The sequence below is a fragment of the Pleurodeles waltl genome, chromosome 11, assembly GCF_031143425.1.
Source record: "Pleurodeles waltl isolate 20211129_DDA chromosome 11, aPleWal1.hap1.20221129, whole genome shotgun sequence".
NCBI classification, from domain to species: domain Eukaryota; kingdom Metazoa; phylum Chordata; class Amphibia; order Caudata; family Salamandridae; genus Pleurodeles; species Pleurodeles waltl.
The window spans coordinates 849,250,348-849,277,631 of record NC_090450.1 but is presented as its reverse complement, the minus strand read 5'-3'; positions in this window follow the sequence as shown (position 1 = coordinate 849,277,631).

The following is a 27,284-nucleotide window of genomic DNA, read 5'->3' as shown; positions in this document are numbered from 1 at the left end:
ACATATAGGTGACTTATAAGTTACTTAAGTGCAGTGTAAAATGGCTGTGAAATAACGTGGACGTTATTTCACTCAGGCTGCAGTGGCAGGCCTGTGTAAGAATTGTCAGAGCTCCCTATGGGTGGCAAAAGAAATGCTGCAGCCCATAGGGATCTCCTGGAACCCCAATACCCTGGGTACCTCAGTACCATATACTAGGGAATTATAAGGGTGTTCCAGTAAGCCAATGTAAATTGGTAAAAATGGTCACTAGCCTGTTAGTGACAATTTGAAAGTAATGAGAGAGCATAACCACTGAGGTTCTGGTTAGCAGAGCCTCAGTGAGACAGTTAGGCACCACACAGGGAACACATACATGCACACCTATGAGCACTGGGGTCCTGTGTGACAGGGTCCCAGTGACACATACATATAGGCCACAACCTTATGAGCACTGGGGTCCTGACTAGCAGGATCCCAGTGACACATAACAAACATACTGAAAACATAGTGTTTTCACTATGAGCACTGAGGCCTGGCTATCAGGATCCCAGTGAGACAGTGAAAACAGTGACAAACACCCTGACATACACTCACAAACAGTCCAAAAGTGGGGGTAACAAGGCTAGAAAGAGGCTACCTTCTCACACAACCCCCCCCCAAACGAAGGACAATAAGGCTAACCTTGGCCAGTTGAGACTTTATTGTCTAAGTGGTGATAAGTAGAGAGTAGCTCTGCAATAGACTGGTTACTCCCTTTATCATCCACTATATGGTTACTTCCCTGTGGGGATGTAAACCACCCTGTTTGAAGTTTTTTAGCTAAGCAACAATGTGAAGATGTATTTTCAGAGTTTCTATCAGTAAGTTTTAGTTTAGAGCAGTGGGAATTGTCCACTGAACCTATTTGTAGTGATGGAAATGCCAGACAGGGATGCTGTCTCAGAAAAGCCATAGCTGGGCAAAAACTTTGTCCATCTGGCTGGAAGAGAGAACAGGGATGCTGTTTCTCTTGAGTTGGAGCAGGGCAGGGATGCTGTCCTATGAGCTCCACACTAGGGCAGGGATGCTGTCCTAAGTGTTGTGAGGTAGTGCAGGGTTTCTGCACTAAAGTTTCTCTGGGAGGGTTGGAGGGATGCTCCATGTTAACTAAAATGGTGCTGTTTTTCTCACCAATGTTAGTTATCCCACAGAGAGGTACTTCCACCTCAGGGAGTCCAGCTTTGCCAGCTGATGATTCCCTTGGAACAGGTGCCACCCCAGGAGAGGTTTCTCCCACCACAGGAATAGTATCCTGAATGGTAGGGTGGTTAGGGGATACTGTGATACCCTTTTTACCTGTTGATGGAGAGGGATCCTGAGTTTTCAGGCCTTCTCTCCTTTTCTTTTTCATTTCACTTGAAATGAGAGGGAACAATTCCTCAGGGATGCCCAGCATGGCTGCATGGGCATAAAACTCTACATCAGCCCAACCTGAGGCCTCTAGGTCATTACCTAAGAGACAGTCTACAGGTAAGCTAGGTGATACCACCACCTGCTTAGGGCCAGTAACTCCACCCCAACTAAACTGAATTATAGCTAAGGGAAGAAACTTAGTGGAGTTATGGACATCAATAATCTTATACTGTTGTCCAATGATGTGTTGATCAGGGTGCACTAGGTTTTCAGTCACCAAAGTGAAACTGGCACCTGTGTCCCTGTAGGCCAAGGCCTCAACACCATTTATTGAAACTGTCTGCCTGTACTTATCCATTGTAAGGGGACAAGCAGCCAGTGTGGCAAGGCCAATGCCACTAGGTGTGACAGAAACTGTCTTTGGACTGATGACATCAGTTTCCACTATGGACCCATAAGTGAACCCAACTACACCCTTTGCTTGACTGTTGCCAGCAGTCCCACCACTAGTACCACTACTGCTAGGGGCACTAGAGCTTGATGTATTAGTGGTGGTAGGCTCAGGGGGTTTACCTGGACAGGACTTATCCCCTGGCCTATGGCCTCTATTTTTACACACAAAGCACCAAGGCTTTTTAATGTGTGCAGGTTGGGAAGAAGAGGAAGAATTTGTTTTATCCCCACCCTCTGAAGAGTGTTTAAGATTTGAAGTGGGATCTTTGGTTTTACCCTTCTCCCCATGCTTATCTTGAGATTTTTCACCATCTTTCTTCTTATTGCCATCTTTGTCACCCCCTGTATGAACTTTTCTGTTCACCCTTGTTCTGACCCATTTGTCTGCCTTCTTTCCCAATTCTTGGGGAGAGGTCAGATCAGAGTCTACCAGGTACTGGTGCAACAAATCAGACACACAATTATTAAGTATATGCTCTCTCAGGATTGTGTTATACAGGCTTTCATAATCAGTAACTTTACTGCCATGTAACCACCCCTCCAAGGCCTTCACTGAATGGTCAATGAAATCAACCCAGTCTTGTGAAGACTCCTTTTTGGTCTCTCTGAACTTTATCCTGTACTGTTCAGTGGTTAAGCCATAACCATCCAGGAGTGCATTCTTAAGAACTGTAAAATTATTGGCATCATTTTCTTTCACAGTAAGGAGCCTATCCCTACCTTTTCCACTAAATGATAGCCATAGGATAGCAGCCCACTGCCTTTGAGGGACATCCTGTACAACACAGGCCCTCTCAAGTGCAGCAAACCACTTGTTAATGTCATCCCCCTCCTTATAAGGGGGAACTATCTTGTGCAGATTCCTTGAATCATGCTCTTTTGCAGGATGACTATGGGGAATACTGCTGCTGCCACCATGGGTATCTAAACCCAACTTCTGTCTTTCCTTCTCTAATTCAAAAGACTGTCTATCCAAATCCAGCTGTTGCTTTTTAAGCTTCAGTCTGGTTTGTTCCACCCTCAACTTACTGAGTTCCCTCTCTAACATTCTGTCATCAGGGTTGGTGGGAGGGACATTTCTAGAAACAGAGCTATGATGGGAATGAACAGAAGGAGACCTGTCCCTTACAGAAGGCACCCTAACAGCTTGGTTTACAGAAACATTACTACCAGTATGGTGAGACTATATGCTTTTGCTATGATGTGAGACAACACTATTTATTTGGTGTGGCTCATCATCATTACCATCTATGCTAGACTGTCTAGTAATGGGCAGGCTATGAAGTTTCTTTCCTGAATCTTTTCCTGGGGGAGTCCCTGGATCAGATTGAGAACCATTAGCTACTTTTTCTACAGATGGGGCACTTATGGCCTTATCCTGTACTCTAAGCATGTTAATTAACAGTTCTAAGGAAGGATTCTTCCCTACACTCAAACCTCTCTCTATGCAGAGATTCCTTGCTCCTTTCCAGCTAAGGTGATCATATGCAAGTATCGACAGATCAACATTTTGGCCTGTGCCAGACATTTTTAGAGAGAGTTAAAGTGATAGAAAAAGAGAAAAAAGTTTTCAGAACTTTTTGGAAAGACAGAAAAAAACTTTTTAAACTTTTAAGAACTTTTTGAAAGTTTAGAAGTACTTTTCAGCACTTAGAAAAGAGTGAAAAGAGGAAATGCAAAACTTTTTGGCTATGTGTATATACACTGACCTTGTTTTGTATATTTTTCTCTTATGAAAAGTACAATGACAAGAGTGGTAAGTAGTCTCAAGCACTTATCCCACCACTGCACAACCAATGTAGGAGGCTGGACTGGCTTGTAGTGAGTACCAAGGGGTACTTGCACCTTGCACCAGGCCCAGTTATCCCTTATTAGTGTATAGGGTGTCTAGCAGCTTAGGCTGATAGATAATGGTAGCTTAGCAGAGCAGCTTAGGCTGAACTAGGAGACGTGTGAAGCTACTACAGTACCACTTAGTGTCATATGCACAATATCATAAGAAAACACAATACACAGTTATACTAAAAATAAAGGTACTTTATTTTTATGACAATATGCCAAAGTATCTTAGAGTGTACCCTCAGTGAGAGGATAGGAAATATACACAAGATATATATACACAATAGCAAAAATATGCAGTATAGTCTTAGAAAACAGTGCAAACAATGTATAGTTACAATAGGATGCAATGGGGAAACATAGGGATAGGGGCAACACAAACCATATACTCCAAAAGTGGAATGCGAACCACGAATGGACCCCAAACCTATGTGACCTTCTAGAGGGTCGCTGGGAATATTAGAAAATAGTGAGAGTTAGAAAAATAACCCTCCCCAAGACCCTGAAAAGTGAGTGCAAAGTGCACTAAAGTTCCCCTAAGGACAAAATAGTCGTGTTAGAGGAATAATGCAGGAAATACACAAACCAGCAATGCAACAACTGTGGATTTCCAATCTAGGGTACCTGTGGAACAAGGGGACCAAGTCCAAAGTCACAAGCAAGTCGGAGATGGGCAGATGCCCAGGAAATGCCAGCTGTGGGTGCAAAGAAGCTTCGACTGGACAGAAGAAGCTGAGGTTTCTGCAAGAACGAAAAGGGCTAGAGACTTCCCCTTTGGTGGACAGATCCCTCTCGCCGTGGAGAGTCGTGCAGAAGTGTTTTCCTGCCGAAAGGACGCCAACAAGCCTTGCTAGGCGCAAATCGTGCGTTTGGCATTTTTGGACGCTGCTGGGGCCCAGGAGGGACCAGGAGGTCGCAAATTGGACCTGAAGAGAGAGGGGACGTCGCGCAAGACAAAGAGCCCTCACTGAAGCAGGTAGCACCCGGAGAAGTGCCAGACACAGGCACTACAAGGATGCGTGAAACAGTGCTCGCCGAAGTTGCACAAAGGAGTCCCACGTCGCCGGAGACCAACTTAGAAAGTCGTGCAATGCAGGTTAGAGTGCCGTGGACCCAGGCTTGGCTGTGCACAAAGGATTTCTGCCGGAAGTGCACAGGGGCCGGAGTAGCTTGCAAAGTCGCGGTTCCCAGCAATGCAGCCCAGCGAGGTGAGGCAAGGACTTACCTCCACCAAACTTGGACTGAAGAGTCACTGGACTGTGGGGGTCACTTGGACAGAGTCACTGGATTCGAGGGACCTCGCTCGTCGTGCTGAGAGGAGACCCAAGGGACCGGTGATGCAGCTTTTTGGTGCCTGCGGTTGCAGGGGGAAGATTTCGTCGACCCACGGGAGATTTCTTCGGAGCTTCTGGTGCAGAGAGGAGGCAGACTACCCCCACAGCATGCACAAGCAGGAAAACAGTCGAGAAGGCGGCAGGATCAGCGTTACAGAGTTGCAGTAGTCGTCTTTGCTACTATGTTGCAGGTTTGCAGGCTTCCAGCGCGGTCATCGGTCGTTTCCTTATCAGAAGGTGAAGAGAGAGATGCAGAGGAACTCGGATGAGCTCTTGCATTCGTTATCTAAAGTTTCCCCAGAGACAGAGACCCTAAATAGCCAGAAAAGAGGGTTTGGCTACCTAGGAGAGAGGATAGGCTACTAACACCTGAAGGAGCCTATCAGCAGGAGTCTCTGACGTCACCTGGTGGCACTGGCCACTCAGAGCAGTCCAGTGTGCCAGCAGCACCTCTGTTTCCAAGATGGCAGAGGTCTGGAGCACACTGGAGGAGCTCTGGACACCTCCCAGGGGAGGTGCAGGTCAGGGGAGTGGTCACTCCCCTTTCCTTTGTCCAGTTTCGCGCCAGAGCAGGGGCTAAGGGGTCCCTGAACCGGTGTAGACTGGCTTATGCAGAATTGGGCACCTCTGTGCCCAACAAAGCATTTCCAGAGGCTGGGGGAGGCTACTCCTCCCCTGCCTTCACACCATTTTCCAAAGGGAGAGGGTGTCACACCCTCTCTCAGAGGAAGTTCTTTGTTCTGCCATCCTGGGCCAGGCCTGGCTGGACCCCAGGAGGGCAGATGCCTGTCTGAGGGGTTGGCAGCAGCTGCAGTGAAACCCCAGGAAGGGCAGTTTGGCAGTACCAGGGTCTGTGCTACAGACCACTGGGATCATGGGATTGTGCCAACTATGCTAGGATGGCATAGAGGGGGCAATTCCATGATCATAGACATGTTACATGGCCACACGTGCCCGCACACTAAGTAACTTTGCACCTAACCTTTACCAGGTAAAGGTTAGACATATAGGTGACTTATAAGTTACTTAAGTGCAGTGTAAAATGGCTGTGAAATAACATGGACGTTATTTCACTCAGGCTGCAGTGGCAGGCCTGTGTAAGAATTGTCAGAGCTCCCTATGGGTGGCAAAAGAAATGCTGCAGCCCATAGGGATCTCCTGGAACCCCAATACCCTGGGTACCTCAGTACCATATACTAGGGAATTATAAGGGTGTTCCAGTAAGCCAATGTAAATTGGTAAAAATGGTCACTAGCCTGTTAGTGACAATTTGAAAGTAATGAGAGAGCATAACCACTGAGGTTCTGGTTAGCAGAGCCTCAGTGAGACAGTTAGGCACCACACAGGGAACACATACATGCACACCTATGAGCACTGGGGTCCTGTGTGACAGGGTCCCAGTGACACATACATATAGGCCACAACCTTATGAGCACTGGGGTCCTGACTAGCAGGATCCCAGTGACACATAACAAACATACTGAAAACATAGTGTTTTCACTATGAGCACTGAGGCCTGGCTATCAGGATCCCAGTGAGACAGTGAAAACAGTGACAAACACCCTGACATACACTCACAAACAGTCCAAAAGTGGGGGTAACAAGGCTAGAAAGAGGCTACCTTCTCACACAACCCCCCCCCAAACGAAGGACAATAAGGCTAACCTTGGCCAGTTGAGACTTTATTGTCTAAGTGGTGATAAGTAGAGAGTAGCTCTGCAATAGACTGGTTACTCCCTTTATCATCCACTATATGGTTACTTCCCTGTGGGGATGTAAACCACCCTGTTTGAAGTTTTTTAGCTAAGCAACAATGTGAAGATGTATTTTCAGAGTTTCTATCAGTAAGTTTTAGTTTAGAGCAGTGGGAATTGTCCACTGAACCTATTTGTAGTGATGGAAATGCCAGACAGGGATGCTGTCTCAGAAAAGCCATAGCTGGGCAAAAACTTTGTCCATCTGGCTGGAAGAGAGAACAGGGATGCTGTTTCTCTTGAGTTGGAGCAGGGCAGGGATGCTGTCCTATGAGCTCCACACTAGGGCAGGGATGCTGTCCTAAGTGTTGTGAGGTAGTGCAGGGTTTCTGCACTAAAGTTTCTCTGGGAGGGTTGGAGGGATGCTCCATGTTAACTAAAATGGTGCTGTTTTTCTCACCAATGTTAGTTATCCCACAGAGAGGTACTTCCACCTCAGGGAGTCCAGCTTTGCCAGCTGATGATTCCCTTGGAACAGGTGCCACCCCAGGAGAGGTTTCTCCCACCACAGGAATAGTATCCTGAATGGTAGGGTGGTTAGGGGATACTGTGATACCCTTTTTACCTGTTGATGGAGAGGGATCCTGAGTTTTCAGGCCTTCTCTCCTTTTCTTTTTCATTTCACTTGAAATGAGAGGGAACAATTCCTCAGGGATGCCCAGCATGGCTGCATGGGCATAAAACTCTACATCAGCCCAACCTGAGGCCTCTAGGTCATTACCTAAGAGACAGTCTACAGGTAAGCTAGGTGATACCACCACCTGCTTAGGGCCAGTAACTCCACCCCAACTAAACTGAATTATAGCTAAGGGAAGAAACTTAGTGGAGTTATGGACATCAATAATCTTATACTGTTGTCCAATGATGTGTTGATCAGGGTGCACTAGGTTTTCAGTCACCAAAGTGAAACTGGCACCTGTGTCCCTGTAGGCCAAGGCCTCAACACCATTTATTGAAACTGTCTGCCTGTACTTATCCATTGTAAGGGGACAAGCAGCCAGTGTGGCAAGGCCAATGCCACTAGGTGTGACAGAAACTGTCTTGGGACTGATGACATCAGTTTCCACTATGGACCCATAAGTGAACCCAACTACACCCTTTGCTTGACTGTTGCCAGCAGTCCCACCACTAGTACCACTACTGCTAGGGGCACTAGAGCTTGATGTATTAGTGGTGGTAGGCTCAGGGGGTTTACCTGGACAGGACTTATCCCCTGGCCTATGGCCTCTATTTTTACACACAAAGCACCAAGGCTTTTTAATGTGTGCAGGTTGGGAAGAAGAGGAAGAATTTGTTTTATCCCCACCCTCTGAAGAGTGTTTAAGATTTGAAGTGGGATCTTTGGTTTTACCCTTCTCCCCATGCTTATCTTGAGATTTTTCACCATCTTTCTTCTTATTGCCATCTTTGTCACCCCCTGTATGAACTTTTCTGTTCACCCTTGTTCTGACCCATTTGTCTGCCTTCTTTCCCAATTCTTGGGGAGAGGTCAGATCAGAGTCTACCAGGTACTGGTGCAACAAATCAGACACACAATTATTAAGTATATGCTCTCTCAGGATTGTGTTATACAGGCTTTCATAATCAGTAACTTTACTGCCATGTAACCACCCCTCCAAGGCCTTCACTGAATGGTCAATGAAATCAACCCAGTCTTGTGAAGACTCCTTTTTGGTCTCTCTGAACTTTATCCTGTACTGTTCAGTGGTTAAGCCATAACCATCCAGGAGTGCATTCTTAAGAACTGTAAAATTATTGGCATCATTTTCTTTCACAGTAAGGAGCCTATCCCTACCTTTTCCACTAAATGATAGCCATAGGATAGCAGCCCACTGCCTTTGAGGGACATCCTGTACAACACAGGCCCTCTCAAGTGCAGCAAACCACTTGTTAATGTCATCCCCCTCCTTATAAGGGGGAACTATCTTGTGCAGATTCCTTGAATCATGCTCTTTTGCAGGATGACTATGGGGAATACTGCTGCTGCCACCATGGGTATCTAAACCCAACTTCTGTCTTTCCTTCTCTAATTCAAAAGACTGTCTATCCAAATCCAGCTGTTGCTTTTTAAGCTTCAGTCTGGTTTGTTCCACCCTCAACTTACTGAGTTCCCTCTCTAACATTCTGTCATCAGGGTTGGTGGGAGGGACATTTCTAGAAACAGAGCTATGATGGGAATGAACAGAAGGAGACCTGTCCCTTACAGAAGGCACCCTAACAGCTTGGTTTACAGAAACATTACTACCAGTATGGTGAGACTATATGCTTTTGCTATGATGTGAGACAACACTATTTATTTGGTGTGGCTCATCATCATTACCATCTATGCTAGACTGTCTAGTAATGGGCAGGCTATGAAGTTTCTTTCCTGAATCTTTTCCTGGGGGAGTCCCTGGATCAGATTGAGAACCATTAGCTACTTTTTCTACAGATGGGGCACTTATGGCCTTATCCTGTACTCTAAGCATGTTAATTAACAGTTCTAAGGAAGGATTCTTCCCTACACTCAAACCTCTCTCTATGCAGAGATTCCTTGCTCCTTTCCAGCTAAGGTGATCATATGCAAGTATCGACAGATCAACATTTTGGCCTGTGCCAGACATTTTTAGAGAGAGTTAAAGTGATAGAAAAAGAGAAAAAAGTTTTCAGAACTTTTTGGAAAGACAGAAAAAAACTTTTTAAACTTTTAAGAACTTTTTGAAAGTTTAGAAGTACTTTTCAGCACTTAGAAAAGAGTGAAAAGAGGAAATGCAAAACTTTTTGGCTATGTGTATATACACTGACCTTGTTTTGTATATTTTTCTCTTATGAAAAGTACAATGACAAGAGTGGTAAGTAGTCTCAAGCACTTATCCCACCACTGCACAACCAATGTAGGAGGCTGGACTGGCTTGTAGTGAGTACCAAGGGGTACTTGCACCTTGCACCAGGCCCAGTTATCCCTTATTAGTGTATAGGGTGTCTAGCAGCTTAGGCTGATAGATAATGGTAGCTTAGCAGAGCAGCTTAGGCTGAACTAGGAGACGTGTGAAGCTACTACAGTACCACTTAGTGTCATATGCACAATATCATAAGAAAACACAATACACAGTTATACTAAAAATAAAGGTACTTTATTTTTATGACAATATGCCAAAGTATCTTAGAGTGTACCCTCAGTGAGAGGATAGGAAATATACACAAGATATATATACACAATAGCAAAAATATGCAGTATAGTCTTAGAAAACAGTGCAAACAATGTATAGTTACAATAGGATGCAATGGGGAAACATAGGGATAGGGCCAACACAAACCATATACTCCAAAAGTGGAATGCGAACCACGAATGGACCCCAAACCTATGTGGCCTTGTAGAGGGTCGCTGGGACTATTAGAAAATAGTGAGAGTTAGAAAAATAACCCTCCCCAAGACCCTGAAAAGTGAGTGCAAAGTGCACTAAAGTTCCCCTAAGGACAAAATAGTTGTGTTAGAGGAATAATGCAGGAAAGACACAAACCAGCAATGCAACAACTGTGGATTTCCAATCTAGGGTACCTGTGGAACAAGGGGACCAAGTCCAAAAGTCACAAGCAAGTCGGAGATGGGCAGATGCCCAGGAAATGCCAGCTGCGGGTGCAAAGAAGCTTCGACTGGACAGAAGAAGCTGAGGTTTCTGCAAGAACGAAAAGGGCTAGAGACTTCCCCTTTGGTGGACGGATCCCACTCGCCGTGGAGAGTCGTGCAGAAGTGTTTTCCCGCCGAAAGGATGCCAACAAGCCTTGCTAGGCGCAAATTGTGCGTTTGGGGTTTTTGGACGCTGCTGGGGCCCAGGAGGGATCAGGAGGTCGCAAATTGGACCTGAAAAGAGAAGGGACGTCGAGCAAGACAAAAAGCCCTCATTGAAGCAGGTAGCACCCGGAGAAATGCCAGAAACAGGCACTACAAGGATGCGTGAAACAGTGCTCGCCGAAGTTGCACAAATGAGTCCCACGTCGCCGGAGACCAACTTAGAAAGTCGTGCAATGCAGGTTAGAGTGCCGTGGACCCAGGCTTGGCTGTGCACAAAGGATTTCCGCCGGAAGTGCACAGGGGCCGGAGTAGCTTGCAAAGTCGCGGTTCCCAGCAATGCAGCCCAGCGAGGTGAGGCAAGGACTTACCTCCACCAAACTTGGACTGAAGAGTCACTGGACTGTGGGGGTCACTTGGACAGAGTCGCTGGATTCGAGGGACCTCACTCGTCGTGCTGAGAGGAGACCCAAGGGACCGGTGATGCAGCTTTTTGGTGCCTGCGGTTGCAGGGGGAAGATTCCGTCGACCCACGGGAGATTTCTTCGGAGCTTCTGGTGCAGAGAGGAGGCAGACTACCCCCACAGCATGCACAAGCAGGAAAACAGTCGAGAAGGCAGCAGGATCAGCGTTACAGAGTTGCAGTAGTCGTCTTTGCTACTATGTTGCAGGTTTGCAGGCTTCCAGCGCGGTCAGCGGTCGTTTCCTTATCAGAAGGTGAAGAGAGAGATGCAGAGGAACTCGGATGAGCTCTTGCATTCGTTATCTAAAGTTTCCCCAGAGACAGAGACCCTAAATAGCCAGAAAAGAGGGTTTGGCTACCTAGGAGAGAGGATAGGCTACTAACACCTGAAGGAGCCTATCAGCAGGAGTCTCTGACGTCACCTGGTGGCACTGGCCACTCAGAGCAGTCCAGTGTGCCAGCAGCACCTCTGTTTCCAAGATGGCAGAGGTCTGGAGCACACTGGAGGAGCTCTGGACACCTCCCAGGGGAGGTGCAGGTCAGGGGAGTGGTCACTCCCCTTTCCTTTGTCCAGTTTCGCGCCAGAGCAGGGGCTAAGGGGTCCCTGAACCGGTGTAGACTGGCTTATGCAGAATTGGGCACCTCTGTGCCCAACAAAGCATTTCCAGAGGCTGGGGGAGGCTACTCCTCCCCTGCCTTCACACCATTTTCCAAAGGGAGAGGGTGTCACACCCTCTCTCAGAGGAAGTTCTTTGTTCTGCCATCCTGGGCCAGGCCTGGCTGGACCCCAGGAGGGCAGATGCCTGTCTGAGGGGTTGGCAGCAGCAGCAGCTGCAGCTGCAGTGAAACCCCAGGAAGGGCAGTTTGGCAGTACCAGGGTCTGTGCTACAGACCACTGGGATCATGGGATTGTGCCAACTATGCTAGGATGGCATAGAGGGGGCAATTCCATGATCATAGACATGTTACATGGCCATATTCGGAGTTACCATTGTGAAGCTACATATAGGTAGTGACCTATATGTAGTGCACGCGTGTAATGGTGTCCCCGCACTCACAAAGTTCAGTGAATTGGCTCTGAACAATGTGGGGGCACCTTGGCTAGTGCCAGGGTGCCCACACACTAAGTAACTTTGCACCTAACCTTTACCAGGTAAAGGTTAGACATATAGGTGACTTATAAGTTACTTAAGTGCAGTGTAAAATGGCTGTGAAATAACGTGGACGTTATTTCACTCAGGCTGCAGTGGCAGGCCTGTGTAAGAATTGTCAGAGCTCCCTATGGGTGGCAAAAGAAATGCTGCAGCCCATAGGGATCTCCTGGAACCCCAATACCCTGGGTACCTCAGTACCATATACTAGGGAATTATAAGGGTGTTCCAGTAAGCCAATGTAAATTGGTAAAAATGGTCACTAGCCTGTTAGTGACAATTTGAAAGTAATGAGAGAGCATAACCACTGAGGTTCTGGTTAGCAGAGCCTCAGTGAGACAGTTAGACACCACACAGGGAACACATACATGCACACCTATGAGCACTGGGGTCCTGTGTGACAGGGTCCCAGTGACACATACATATAGGCCACAACCTTATGAGCACTGGGGTCCTGACTAGCAGGATCCCAGTGACACATAACAAACATACTGAAAACATAGTGTTTTCACTATGAGCACTGAGGCCTGGCTATCAGGATCCCAGTGAGACAGTGAAAACAGTCACAAACACCCTGACATACACTCACAAACAGGCCAAAAGTGGGGGTAACAAGGCTAGAAAGAGGCTACCTTCTCACAGCAGCGCCCTCTGGCGCGTCACATGGTGCCTTTATAGCTCATTTTTTCAGTACGGAAGGAGCTACATATAAATATGGGCCTTAAATTCAGTGCGAGCAGAGCAAGGTGCCTAATCCTGTCCGTTTGCAGGACTCTGCTGGATCTCACTAAGGCCCATATTTATACTTTTTTAGTGCCTCATTTGCACCGCTTTTTGACCCAAAAATGTCGCAAATTTACAAAATACAATTGTATTTTGCAAGTTTGCGCGTCAAAAAATTACGCAAAGGCGCCGCTAAAAAAGTATAAATATGGGCCTAAGTTTTAATGTAACTCAGCTGAATTCTGTGGTGTGAAACTCAGTGAGTTCCACTCATCCCTAATAAAAAGATTGGGCAATTGTAGCTCTCCAATGCTAGGACAAGTTTTCTCCAAAGTAGTAACAAGGTTTTCTTTACTAAGAAACACAGTTCAGTGAGTAACCTAGAATTCAGAAATTAAATAGAGATGTTTGTTGCCTAAATCATAATGTCATCTTAGCACAACCTACAACCAATTCTCTGCAATTGCGAACAGGTACCACATCTCTCCGACAATTATGGTCTGTGGCATGACTGCTGCAATTGGATGGGAAGACACCTCCAAACCTTAATTGTATGATCCTAATACATGTCGTTCACAGGCAACACTTCAACAAGAATTATTTAAACCACGCATAACATGAAATAGAAATGTAAGCAACCCTCCCGATTGAGCTTTCACCCTTGTAAATGTCACAACCTTTAACAAAAAGGTGATTATGGTGGCATAATTAACATACTTTGAAATATCTGACTTAATGAACGGCATACTAGGGGGCAGATTGAAAATCCCCTAGCTCCTCCTTACGCCACATTAGAGTAATTTTATTAATGCTAATGTGGCCCAAAGAGGCCAAAATCTCAGCGCCAAATTTACAAAGTGGTGCCATACATGTATTGCACCACTTTGTAACCCTTTGCACTAAATTATGCCAGCACTAAGCATAATGTACGCAAAGGGGGGTTTCCCCCATTAAGGGGGCCAAAAAAATGGTGCAAAGAAATCTAAGAGATTTCTTTGCGTAATTCTTTTTGACACTTTTAATGCCTGCTTGGAGCAGGTGTTAAAAGGAGGTACAACATTGTTTACAATGGGCCTCAATGGGCTTTACAAGATTAGCATCAACATTTTTGATGCTAATCCTGAAAAATGCTGAACTAGCGTCAAAAATTCTAACACTAGTTCCCTAACTACAGCCATGGTGAGCCATATATTAAATATGGCACACACATGGTGAAGTTAGGGGGGAGCTAAGGGGTGCTAGAAAAGTGGCGTTGCACAAGGTGCAGCACCTCTTTTCATAAGCCTTCGCATAAATATATTGACACTGGCTCTGATCCCCATTTACATGGTACAAACATACTGACAGACAATTTGTCCACTGAAATGGCCTTTACTGTGCCAAAAGTCTTTTACAATGATGGATTGTGCCACTTTGGCATCGAGAATCACAGTTAACCATGTGAAGAATGCTAAACATTGTGGACTTTCCACTGTCATCTTGGGGGAGGAGTTAAACTAATCCAATACATGCACACTTAGAACTACACCAAAAAAGATAACTGTGCCCGATGCTGTAGAAATTCATGCCATAAAAATCAACATCATATGATCATAAAACATACAGCTGAGTACTATTTAAAGAATATCTCCTACCTCTAGGCAAGATTACCCTCCTGCCCCTTTGGCTTGTCCACCATGGAAGGAACAGCTTTCATAACCAGACATTCAATCATGATTCTTGCTAAGAAATAGAAGTAGGTTTCAAGATTTTATTTGATGTTTTTTTTGCTGTAGAAGGCATTTGTGAGGTTGCTGATATTGCAATAAGGATCAAAGCTGATCCCAGGCTTGTAAGCAGGAGCATATGAACAGGAGAACTCCTGCAACCTCCTCCTATCACAATGAAATCGTTGTTCCTTTGCTAGGTGTGAAGGGCTCCTAGTACTGAGAGGATAACACTGGTTGAGAGCTTTTCTGAATTCAAAATGGCCTTGAAGGTGTATCAACGGACATGGAAGTGAGTTTAACAACAAGATTAATGAACAAGTATGAAATAGGTGATGCAAGTCTACCATGTTTCCAATATTATGCCCCTCTAATTTGCATGCGGTTGTTGGATTGTGTTAAAATGTGACATTTGAAAAATAATGTGACTTTAAAATGGGAGCAGGTGCTGTTTTTATAAGACAAGCATGAGGTAAGATGCTTTATTTTGCATTAATTGGACTTAATAGATATAGATCAAGATTCGTGTTATAGTTAATACCTCTAATCACTGTGTGCCTTTAGTCAACTTCGAACTGAGGGTAAACACTTGGAGTTATTGTAGCTACTAGTTGGCATTTTTAATACAGATTTCTCAAGTTTTCTTTTTTATTTCTAGTTCTTTGACATTTCCCCTCAGGTTCTAAGTGCAGGAATGCAATCAATGAGCGAGTAACTTACACGTGTATAACTTGGGCCAGCTTGAGTTTGTGATTGTTGATCTGTAAACACCATGTCAAGTAGTTGGCCAAGAAAAAGTTGATTACATACACTGAGACCTAATGAGGGTAATTAGCCCACTCACAGAGGAGATTAAATGAAAAGAGTACCCGCATAAATTTCTCCAACAATAAATATTTGTACTTGTTGATAGTGAGTATCAAAAATGCTTCTACATTACGGATTACCACAAGGTAACCTCAAATGAGTTTATTTTTACAGTGTGCGAACGAGGCAGATGAATATCACCCTTCAGTCAGTTTTAACAGGTATGGTATGTGTAAAACGTTTATTATCACCACACCAGTAAATAAGTAAATGATACAACACCAATTGTAATATTTGTGTCTTTGAAATAACACCAAAATGACACAAATTAAATGTAGGGAGCCAGAGATATGAATTTTTAAAGATTAAATGAAAAATGTGCATTCTAGAGTCAAAAAAGCATAACGTGCCACTAGCAGCAATTTGGTCTTGCTGGACTGGGACAAGGTCAAAGTGTTAGGCAGACCGCAAAGGAGTGCAAGTCCGGTAGGTTGAGTGCTAGGTTAAAAGTTTATCTTCTGAATTAGTCTCTTTCTTGGAGCTTGCCTCTCAACGTCGAGTCCTTGGGTTCCTACGATCTGAGTTTGTTTTAATAATGGTGGCCTGCTGCAGTAGAATGACTTGGTGAGCCCCTGGAGGTCTGTGTACTCGACAGTTAGGAGCTCTGCATTTTCAGTGGGACAGAACAGAGCAGTCAGGCTGATTTGCTGTTTGACAATTTCGGCTTCATTCTCAATGTCAAACTGGTCTTCTCCTGGAACGTTTTAGCAAAACTTTGTGGAACATTTCCTCACTTCCAGATTTTTGTCCATGCTGGTTATTTTGGGAAGAGAAGTGTCCAGAAGCTCCAGACAAGGTTTCAGATACTCTGGATTTACTCTTGTGGGCTAGGACTCAATCTCCCATAATACACCTGTGCAGTTCAGGAAATTCCAGTTGTAGTTGGTCAGCTGGAGTAGGCCTGTCTTCATGTATTGCAGTTGAAATCTTTCAGAACTTTTTTACCCATTGTTGCTCTGGGAGTCCACCCGTTTTCCTTGAGTCAGGCACAGCCCTTTCTATGAGGAGCCCTGAGATTGCAGCATGTGCTGTCCTTCTGAGTGCAAGCCTCCTGTGGTGCAGTCCAAGGGTCTAGCAGCGCAGTCCGTCTTTTTATTTTGTTCTAGGCAGTGTACTGAGGGGTTCCTGCAGCTCTACCATATTTTTTCCCCATTCTGGTCTGGCAAAAGGGGGACACCCCAAACAATTTACCTCCCTCTGCCATGACCACTTCTTGCGAAGTGTGGCAACATTTTAACCCAGAAGGCAATATTTTGACAAAAATCAAAACGGAGAAATTCTCTCTTTGGAGTTTGCCTGTGTAACACAACCCAGAGGTGAGGCTAACTCTCCTTTCAGCCCCTTTTCTAATGTAATTAGGGGCTGGGTTGGGTCCTGTGACATCTCTTTCCATTGTCCTTGTCTTTGAAGTCTAGCTTATCCTCCCAGCCCCCTTCTTATTCCCTTTCATCTCCAGGAAGCAAACCTGCTCCCACAACATGGCTGTATTGCTTCAGCTCAAGACATCTTCACACCTACTCAGGTAGAACTTAGACTAGCACTGTAAGTCAGTGACCAATCAGAAGAGGCAGTTACAGCCATTTTAGGAAACTTCGGGATATTCTAAAATTAGTTTCCTGTAGTAGTTATAGTAAATCTGACCTTGCAAAGTTGTTTGATTTATTGTAACAATGTGATACTTTGAATGATATGGCTAGCTTGCTACTATCAAAAGTTATACTTTATTAAGTTTAATAAATCCTTCCCATATAAGCCTATGGTGTTAACAGCACTGCAATAAATAAAAATGACTTTGGCTGTTTTTCCTTATCAGGGCATATAAAACTTATTTTATATTGTTCCTGCTTTTTTAATAATAAGGCACCCTACCCTTGGGATGCCTAAGGAAAACCTTAGGGGTGACTTATAAATCATCAAAACGTACTTTTGGTCGAACTTGGACACAGTTTTATTTTTAAGCCAGCCTGCAAGGCAGGCCTGGTCTTAAAATGACATCAGGCAACACAGCAGTGCCCATTTGTTAGACCTGGCAGTTTTAGGGTGGTCTTCTCCAAATCTTTTTGCCTGTTTGCCTCGCATTTCTGCTCTATCTTTTTGTTGGCCTTAGGATTCTAAGCACTTTACCACTGCTGACAAGTGCTAAAGATCATGTGCTTCCCGCCTAAATATGGTGATATTAGTGTACTCACAAATTTAGTTTACTTGTAAGTCCCTTGTAAAAATGTGGTATACCATTCACACAGGGCCTGTAAATTAAATGCTACTAGTGGGCCTGCAGCACTGATTGTGCCACCTACTTACGTAGCCCTGTAAACATGTCTCAGGCCTGCCACGCAGAGCCTGTACGTGCAGTTTCACTGCCACATTCACTTGTCATTTAAAACCTCTTGCCAAGCCTTAATCTCCCATTTTCATACATATATGTCACCTGGAAGGTAGGTTCTAGATAGCTCATAGGACAAGGTGCTATGTAAGTAAAAGACGGGACATGTACTTCTAAGTTTTACATGACCTGGTAGTGAAAAATTCTCAAAGTTGTTTTCACTAATGCAAGTCCTGTTCCTCTCATCGGCCAGTACTGGGAATTCCTTTACATACCTTTTAGCAGAAATTCCTGATCAGAAAGCAGTAGCTAATTCATTTTTCATATCTTTGGAATGGTAATAATAAATACTCTTCACTGGTAAAATCAGATTTAAGATTTCTATTTTAAAAATGCCAATTTTAGGAAAGTGGGCATTTTTCTTCTCTTACTGCACTGTGTGCCTTGCAGCCTGTCTATAATACATGCCTATGCTAGGTGCATTCACCCTAGACAGCCACAGACACAAGGAGGGTGGGTGTGACAAAATACTCATCTTGATTCATTTGCATTCAGATGGGGCTGGGTTGATAGAGTGGAGGGAAGCTCACACTTACACTTCAATAGGGAAGTGCTCATCCCTATACAAAGGACTGATTACCCTCAACTGATAGTCTGGAGCCAGGATGAAAGGGAGACCTATGCACTTCAAGGAGCTACTTTGAAGTCACCCCCACTTCAAAGGCACATTTTGGTATAAGTACTATAGCAATAACCCTATAAACTCAGTAGTCTTCTTGACCTGGGAAGAACTCTGCTGGAGGAAAGACTGCTGTGCTTGCTACTTTGCCTGCACTGAATGGTCTACGAAGTGCTTTTCTGCTTTGCTCAGCTTCCATGCTACCTGCTGATCTCTGCCCTGCTGACCAGAATGACTCCAATGGCTTGCTGTCTTGTGCCTTGTTCTTCTCCAGTCCCAGGAACATCTGCCACTCTCCGGGTGCTGGTGGACTCTGCCATCCATGAGTCCTACCCTTGCCTGAGGTGCCCTCTTCAGTTCTGGGCCTCAGAAGTAGGTTCTGTAGCTGACTTCAGGAAAACTGAAGCATCACCTTGAGCGAGGGAGAGATTCTCATTCATCACTTCTTCGATGCCAATGCAGAGGCTGTTTGACAACAACGGATTCACAGCCTGTGTGCCACAACGACAATGCTCTGAGCAGCTTGACAATGATGCATCCAATTCACTTCATCAGAGTTTGACGCTGACGCGGTACCCGACTTCAAGGATAAGAACCGATGCATTGTGCCCTCGGCATCAATGCTTTGCTCCATCAAAGATACTGTTCTAGTGGGCCCTGCATGGGTTCAGCAGCTGGTCTAACCTCCATTGCGGTTAGCCCGAACTTTGGATTTGCACCGGTCCATTGTGACCTCAAGAAACCTTTTGACCTCTAGTGACTACTAAGCACTATTTTTAATTTAATCTTCATAAATCCATATCTCAACTTCTTCTGGTTGGATTTCTGTCCTTTTGGTCTTGTTTGACACAGATTAATATTCTCTATTTTGTAAACTGGTGAGGATCCTTTTTTTGATGTTTTGAAGTGTGTGTGTTGTACAAATACTTAAAAAAAATTAAGTGAGAAACTCCCTTTATCAATAAAGGGACGTGGTAAGTATATATCCAAACACAAAGCTCCCTTCATTGCTGATTCAATGTATTACCTCAAATATGCGTTGCTGGCACTCCTCTACTGTATACAAGATATGTGTGATAGTTTTGTTTATAGCCGTGTTTAAACCTATTATACAATAATAATCATACCTCTTAGGCCCTTTTATTATTTTTTCTAAATGTTTCATTTATTTGCATACTCACAGATTCATAATAATGAATATACACCTCTATACAATTTCTTCTAGAAATATGTTAAAATAAATTCTTGCATTAATCTTTTAAAACCTAATTCCTAAAACCCAGTGCAATGCACAGACCTTCTGAACAATTGTCTATAAACATCCTTTATCAAAATTATCAAAATTCTCTTTAAAAAATTGTTTATGCAGCGTTTAGGTGGATTCTTCAATGGTTCACCCCACCTTCTTCAGGACATACTATTCTTTAAATGCAACAAGTCACTAAGGGAAATACCAAAAAAAATGTGAGCATTACAACCCTTGTTGTATAGAGCTACGGTTTAACAATGGCTACAACTTTCTATTCTTCACTTTCTAACAATTACACTTATTTAAAAATGATTATTCACCACCCAAGAGTTTATTTTTAGAAAAATATTTTTTATTTTTGTTACAATCTCTTGTGAATTCCAGCATACCACTATAATTATCCATAAAATATCACCGCACTTACTGATTTATTATTTTAATTGTGGACTTGATTTCCAAATTATTTTCTGCCATCATAACCTTTTCAGTACCAATGTGCACACCTGCATTTCTTTGGTAATCTCTAAGCCACATAACTTTGCTGAATAGCAGAATTGTTTCAAATCATCTACTGTGCTTTTGCAAGATCACAGTCAGTCTTAGTTATTGCTTCCCCAGCTGAGAAATATACATATAAGGGATTTGTTCTGGGAAGCTGGTGGCCTTCACCAGTCACAACTTGAATGAAGCACTCCGGAAAGCTGAAGTTAAATATGTGTCTTTATTGGACCTAAAAGCCTTTTTGAAATATGATGAAAAAACCAGACCATTTGATGAATGAAGTAAAATACAAGAATTTGTATACAAATTATTTTGCAAGTTGCTAAAACAAACTACAGATTATAAATCACATTAATCCATATATATGAACAATTGATGTAATATCAATCTATAATAAACCAAAATGTTGTATGATAAACAGAAGCAATTAGTAATAAAGAAAGCACATGTTTTTTAAATGAAAAATGTGCACATAAATATTTGAAATGTAATAGAAACTCAGGAGCAGAAAATGCAATGCACATGAGGTTCACCTCAGGAAAATCATGTATGCAAACTCCAGCAGAGGGCACTGTTACCACGCCTGCTTTAATTCAGATTCAGACCTAAAATTACATTTGAACTCAGTTTCAGATTTCTGAGGCAAGAGGAATATGGGGCTGCTATCATAAATTGATTTTATTCATGCTTAAACCTTTTCAGCATTTGATCACATCTCTTTCTTTGTGTATTTGTGCCCAACAGTGCACAATGAATATACTATCACATCACAACGATTTTTGTTTTTTTCCAGAAAAAAATTGCAATTTCATGAGATAACACCCGATTGGCCAAGAAGAAATCAGAGATAAGGCTTCATAGTGACCAATATATTTTATGTATGAAACATGCCATGATTAGTAAATTAATATTTTATTAATTAACCAGTGTTATACAATATCTTCTGTGTGGATACCGGTATGGTTCTTCTGTAACGTCCTTTTATATATTGAATGGACCCCAATTTCATTCCCCTTCATTCCATCATTCTCATGTTTTTCCTTACTTTTCAAAACTTACAAAACTCTCATTCTACTTCCGTCCAATTGTCCTCTCTAATAAACCCCTTTAGTGCATTAAACATTTATTCTGATTCATAATTGCCACTGTCCATGCACACATATTTGCTCAATTCTGTCATTAATAATCTTCTTTTGTCTTTCTTACTATTTGTCCAGTTGAGCAATGTGTGCAATTGTAAGCAGAATGAATATACATTAGAAACATAGATCACTGCCAAAATGCATAGCATTACAAAAAAAGGTCTACCGTAAATAACAACTAAGGCACCAATTCACCTTCAAATCACACCTTGATGAGTACATGAAAGTAGCAGGCACTTATTCACACACAACCAAATGTTGCATTGCAATGCCATCATGACAAACATAGTACTGAAAACAACAATAGAAAATTTGGCTGGTGAGCTTTGACAGAGATCGAGGTCTGAATGTCAATGGTGACTCAACTTCCTTTCACATTGCAGCAACAGGAAGGACCGCCATGGAAAACAAATGTTTCTTAGGGTTTCCAATCAGAAACTCTGTATGCATGACTTGAGCAGAACTCAATCCCGGGAAAAAATGTCAGCTTTATTAATGGTAACAAACACACATTACAATTAAAGAAAAATAGGACCCAAAGGCCGAGGAGAAACATCTGTAACAATATATATAACAACGAGTAAAAGGAAAAGAAAAAGTGGATACAAAGATCACAAGTTATGGAAAAAGAAAAAATGTTAGATAGGAAACAATGGAAAGTCTAAATCAATGTTGGTATTGGGTGTGTTGATCAGGACCCAAGAAAACCATGCCATTTCACGGTCACACATCGTTAACTTTGGATTATTGATTTGAACTGAAACTGTCGAATGAGGAGCCTGAGATTTCATGAAGTCTGCACACACTCAACTGCCTCGTAGGTTCTCAAATTAGTATGTAATTCTCTGGTCCATCACCAATTCTACACTCAACAGGAGATGCTTTATCCGAGTAGCACCACTCACCCTCTAGCCCTGTAAAAAGTAGTTGCAGCAAAAAGTGAGGAAAAAGTGGAAGGAACAAAAGAGAGAGACAGGAAGATGAAGAAGAACACAACAAATGTACATTAAAATCAATTAAATCAAGCAGTTTCAGAAGGATTGCATTACAGAAGAAGGTACACTCATATGGCTGTGATTCTGAGGTATGACAAAACTTAAACAGCACTAGACCAGATCCAAAACAGTGATACTGATCTATTGAACTTCTTTGCCATAGATAGAAGGAATCCCACAGCAAGAGGCGGTGACAAGAAAAAGGCTCTGAAGTGGAGTATAGCTCCTAGAGCTAGATACTAAGGTACCGTTGGGTTTCAACATAGATGAAGAAATTAATTTACATTTGGGTTGAGTGCCTTGGGTTTTACTAGTGTTGTTTAAGTTTTGTCATACCTCAGAATCGCAGAGATGCAGGGCGGTTGTGTGTGTGCAGACTGTACGAAGCATGATTGTATATTGTCCTTTTACTATTGGGTCTGGTACTTGAGATTGAGTGTTGTGTGCCCATTGAGGCTGAATACAGAGCACATTATTTGAGTAATGGAGAGTCCACATTCAGAGAAGAGTTGATGGTCCACCGTCTTCCAACAGTAGGGTGATTTTTTGGGAAATGATGAGGTAGGATTTGGTTGCCATTTTCAGTCTTGTTGTAAATACTGGACTTGAAGTGCTCTATACAATTTGGGCAATATATGAGAAACTGTGCTGGATATTCTTTGAAATGCTTGAGTTTGGTCAAACAGACCCCTCTGGCTCCTCATTCGGCAGATACAGTTCATGGACTTATATTTTTTGTACATGGTACAGCACACTGGTCTTATGCACGTAAACCTGTACATTTCAGTTTTTCATGGAACATCACTGTTGAAAGGTATGCATTTAAGTGTGTCCCTACCCTGGCACTGTTTGAAGTATCAATGTTTTACATTCAAAATATGAAATATTGCTATATGTGCATACCAAAAAAGGCCCACTTGAGTATGATAGCTTAGTGCTGATTGGAGTATTTTCATGTCCTGAAACAGGCATTGTTCATGGGGACTGCACCATCTATATACCCACTTAGGCAATGCTAAATATGTTAATAGTGTATTTCACTCACCATCACCACTGTATCAACATATGTAAATAAACACCGATAATAATCACCATATCATGGTCTGGGTAATCATTTTTGCTCACCTTTATCTCTAACTATCGGAATAAGAGTGCAGCCTCATGGAGCATTTCTGACATACCGATCAGGACACAGAAATTTCCAAAGCAATTGTGATGTGTATTATACAACAATCACATTCACACACACTGTAAATTACATATATCCTGTACATTTTACCTTTGAAGGGCAATAGCAGAGGACCACACCTATTTCACACATACATGTTGGCAACATGGTTCATCGCAGCATATGACACACAACTAAGACACCATCAGTCAATAAAGGAAAAAAAAGCCTCATACATGAGGCAGTGGATGTGCTATTGCATTGGTAACAGGAATGTATGACCAGACCCTTGACAGCAGTAGGTCGTACAGCACCTATTCCATGTACATGTCAGCCCATGTCCTAACTCCTGACACACCCATGCTCCTGGTCTCACCCCACCTGTCTCAAAAGGTCCCAGGAATGGTAAGATGTGTACCCAGATATACCCTCCTCTACACACACACAGACTAACAATAGTAATCCAGTGTGCTTCACCCTTTCGTATGGTATGCCATAGTCATAGTACAGCTGTCTGCATGGATGTCAGGTTAAATAATGCACTGGCTTGTAGTCTCTAAGACCTGTTATCACCTGTAGATTGCTTCCCATGTGAAAGGTACTGTTGGGCATTTGAACTCAAATCTCACCTACAGGACTTGTGAGAAACTGATGCAGCACACACCTGTGAGCACCTCCATGCAGACCACCCATTTGAACATGCACTGCCATTGCAGATGCTTGGAACAGCATAGAAGCTGCCATTTTGTCGATTACACTGTTATGCAATGCTAGAAAAATAAGCCATGTAACACAGCCCTTGGGTTCATGTGTCACCTTCCAAAACACAGAACAAACACAGTTTTCCATGTCAACTGTCTTGTTCTTCCTCCGACCAGTCTTAGTCAGACCACTGAGTTTGTACCTTGTGAAATTGCTGGATCCTGATTGACCCTGTATCCCGTCAGCCTGACTGGCACCTGTATGTGCATTACCCTAAAGGTTCCTTGTGGCTACATATGTAGCATACTTTCCAACCCTCACTTTCCTCCAGGGATATTTTGTCAGGGGCTTCCTCAATGCATACTCAAATACATTGTATAGCATAATCTGCTTTTTTATAGTTCCATGATTGGGAACTTGTCTCCTAATACCCTAATCATGGCCTATCCCTTGTCTGGGTCTCATGTATGCATGAGCGACAAAGTGTGACAGTGTACCAGGGTGGTATGCAGTGATTGGGTATGGTGCCTCCAGCAGAACCTCTGATAATGTGCATGAAAAGTCCACACATGTTAGGACCCTGACAGTTCACACGCTGAATTACATTGCTCACAACATATTGATTGCCTATGCATGCTGAATAGCTGCAAGATTAATCAACACAGAGGCTATGATGTTCCCAGATGCAGTGGAAACTTTACAGGCCAACCTGTGTACAAATGTTGTAATGACACCTGCCGGAACATGACTCCTGGGATATGATCTCACTCAGCACACCAAGGTTGCCCTGTTGACAGTCTCATAACACGTCTGCAGTGACAGTGTGGGACCATCCCCATGTAGGTTCTTATGTCCTCATTGGCTTTACTTCCATTGATCTCCGAAGGATACTCAGTAGATACAGGAATAGCCGCCACTGACTCATGATGAGACCTGGACATAACTGTGACAACAGAGACCCCTAAAAATATACAGGATCAACATTGGACAACACATAAACCAGACACCTCTGTGTACAATATCTGCCGGCAATGTTGTTGAGTGTGTGGAATGCTTTGGAAACATACAGGGTCATTTCTGTACTATATTAAGGACCACAATTGCTAGCTGTTAGGAAGTAAGAGCTCTGCAAACTTACTGAATACTTTTGCTTTATGTAAGTTTGAGCCGCCTTTGTGTCAAAAGCAACACAAATCAGGAGCCAATTATGTATAGATATAGGTCGCATTTGCCTGTGAGGTATAGAAATTTCCAATTCATTACCAACATTTATTGATGCAAGAGCTAGACTGACTTTTGAAACACTACATGAGGTTGAAAATGAGTGCAGGCTTTACGTCAATTGATGATAGAAATGTGGCCAAACATATGTCTCATGTGTGTCTAGTGAGTGTGTAAGGAAAGCGATCACGAAAATTCCAAAAATCTTAGGGATTGTTGTGGCCCTTTTTCATTTCAGATACATGTTAGATCTGGATTTGGAGACATAGGGAACAAGTTCTAGCTGCCCTCAGCTAACATCTTAGACTGGTATTTGGTGTTTGTTGTTCCACCTTTCATTTAGGGATGGCTGGCCAAAGGTATGCACATGGGTTCATATCTCTATGGTTGGTGCAACTCATCATAGCTGGGCCACATCAAATGAAGAAATTGTAACAACATGAGGGCTAACAACTGTCCCTGCCCCTCTGTACATTGTACCTGTGTGACATAAATTTGTCATGGGCACAATGGCTGGTTGACTGGTAATGCACTCCTCAAGGAAAGTGGTTTTGGATGTCTCTCTTGGATACACATGATGAGACAAATACACTCCATTATTATGTCCGCTCACTAATGAAGGAGCATGTTTGCCACCACATGATAGTTAGGGCCACTGCATTTGTGCAGATATGTGTGTAACACTCACTGGAGACCCATGGTATGTACATGTTAGCCGTGCTATATCGGATACAGTATCATCATGTCTGAGTGGCTTTACTTACTTATGTAATCTTAACATAGTATTTGTCTTTGGAATTGTTGGACAGTGCACAGAAATTGAGCACATTTCTCCCTTCCATGCCTTACAGGTGGACCGGCACCCTACACTGTTGGCGAGGTGGCTAGATTCGAGGAAACAGACAACTCCATTAAGTGTTGATATATCTGTTATGTGTTGTGTTTGCTGGTGATGTGTGATGGACTCCTGTGTGTTGAACACATAGCAAGGTGTGATGCGCTGGCCAATCATTTGTTTTGTTCCATGAGTGGAATTTCATTTTATCACCATCTTTGAGTTGACCAATCCTTATCCTATTGTCTTATTTAGGGATTCTAGGTCAGTCCTGTAGGCCCCTCAATGTGAATGGGGAAGAGTCATGTGGATAACTCTTGTATCAGAAAGAGTCGCACTGGACCTAATTTGTGATTTAGTCAGCCTGTCAGACCCACATTCTCCCAGAATGGGGCTGCTAAATGCTTACCCACAAACTTCTAATTGCCAATTCACTAATGTACTTATTAAACTGTAGGTTGAACTTCCTAGCAGCATGTAGCTCCACATGTGGTGCTACGAGTATGTGGCACTTGAGTGCAATGGCCTAGGTGTGCATGCAACTCATGGCCAGGGGTGTTCTTGTATCTCTGTGTTTGTTGTAAGTCATGGCTTACTGGAAGTATATGATGTGGACAAAGGTCTGCATTTCCAGACGTGTGGCGCTGGGATTGGTCAAAGGTTTGCTGTCTCCTATTTGTAGATACTCCTTACCGGTGGTGTGTGTGTTGAGCCAAACACATGTCCAGCTTTCCTAAGCTTCCTGGGTGTCCATGTTGTTTGAAATTGTTAGTTGTTAGTCCACCCCCCACCCTCAAACACAGGCATGTGTCTGTAACCACAGTGTCTTTCCAAAATGTTTTGAGTGATCAGGAGAAAAAGTAGGACTTTTCTACAGTATATGTGTAAGTGGTTATAGTTAGGATACTGTTTCCATTAAAAAAAACATTTTTTGACTTTCCTATATCTTTAGTGCAGTTTGATGAATCTCACAAATTTCCTACAAAAAATGTTCATGAGAATGTTGTTGTATGTGGGAAGTTTCAAGGTGATCTGT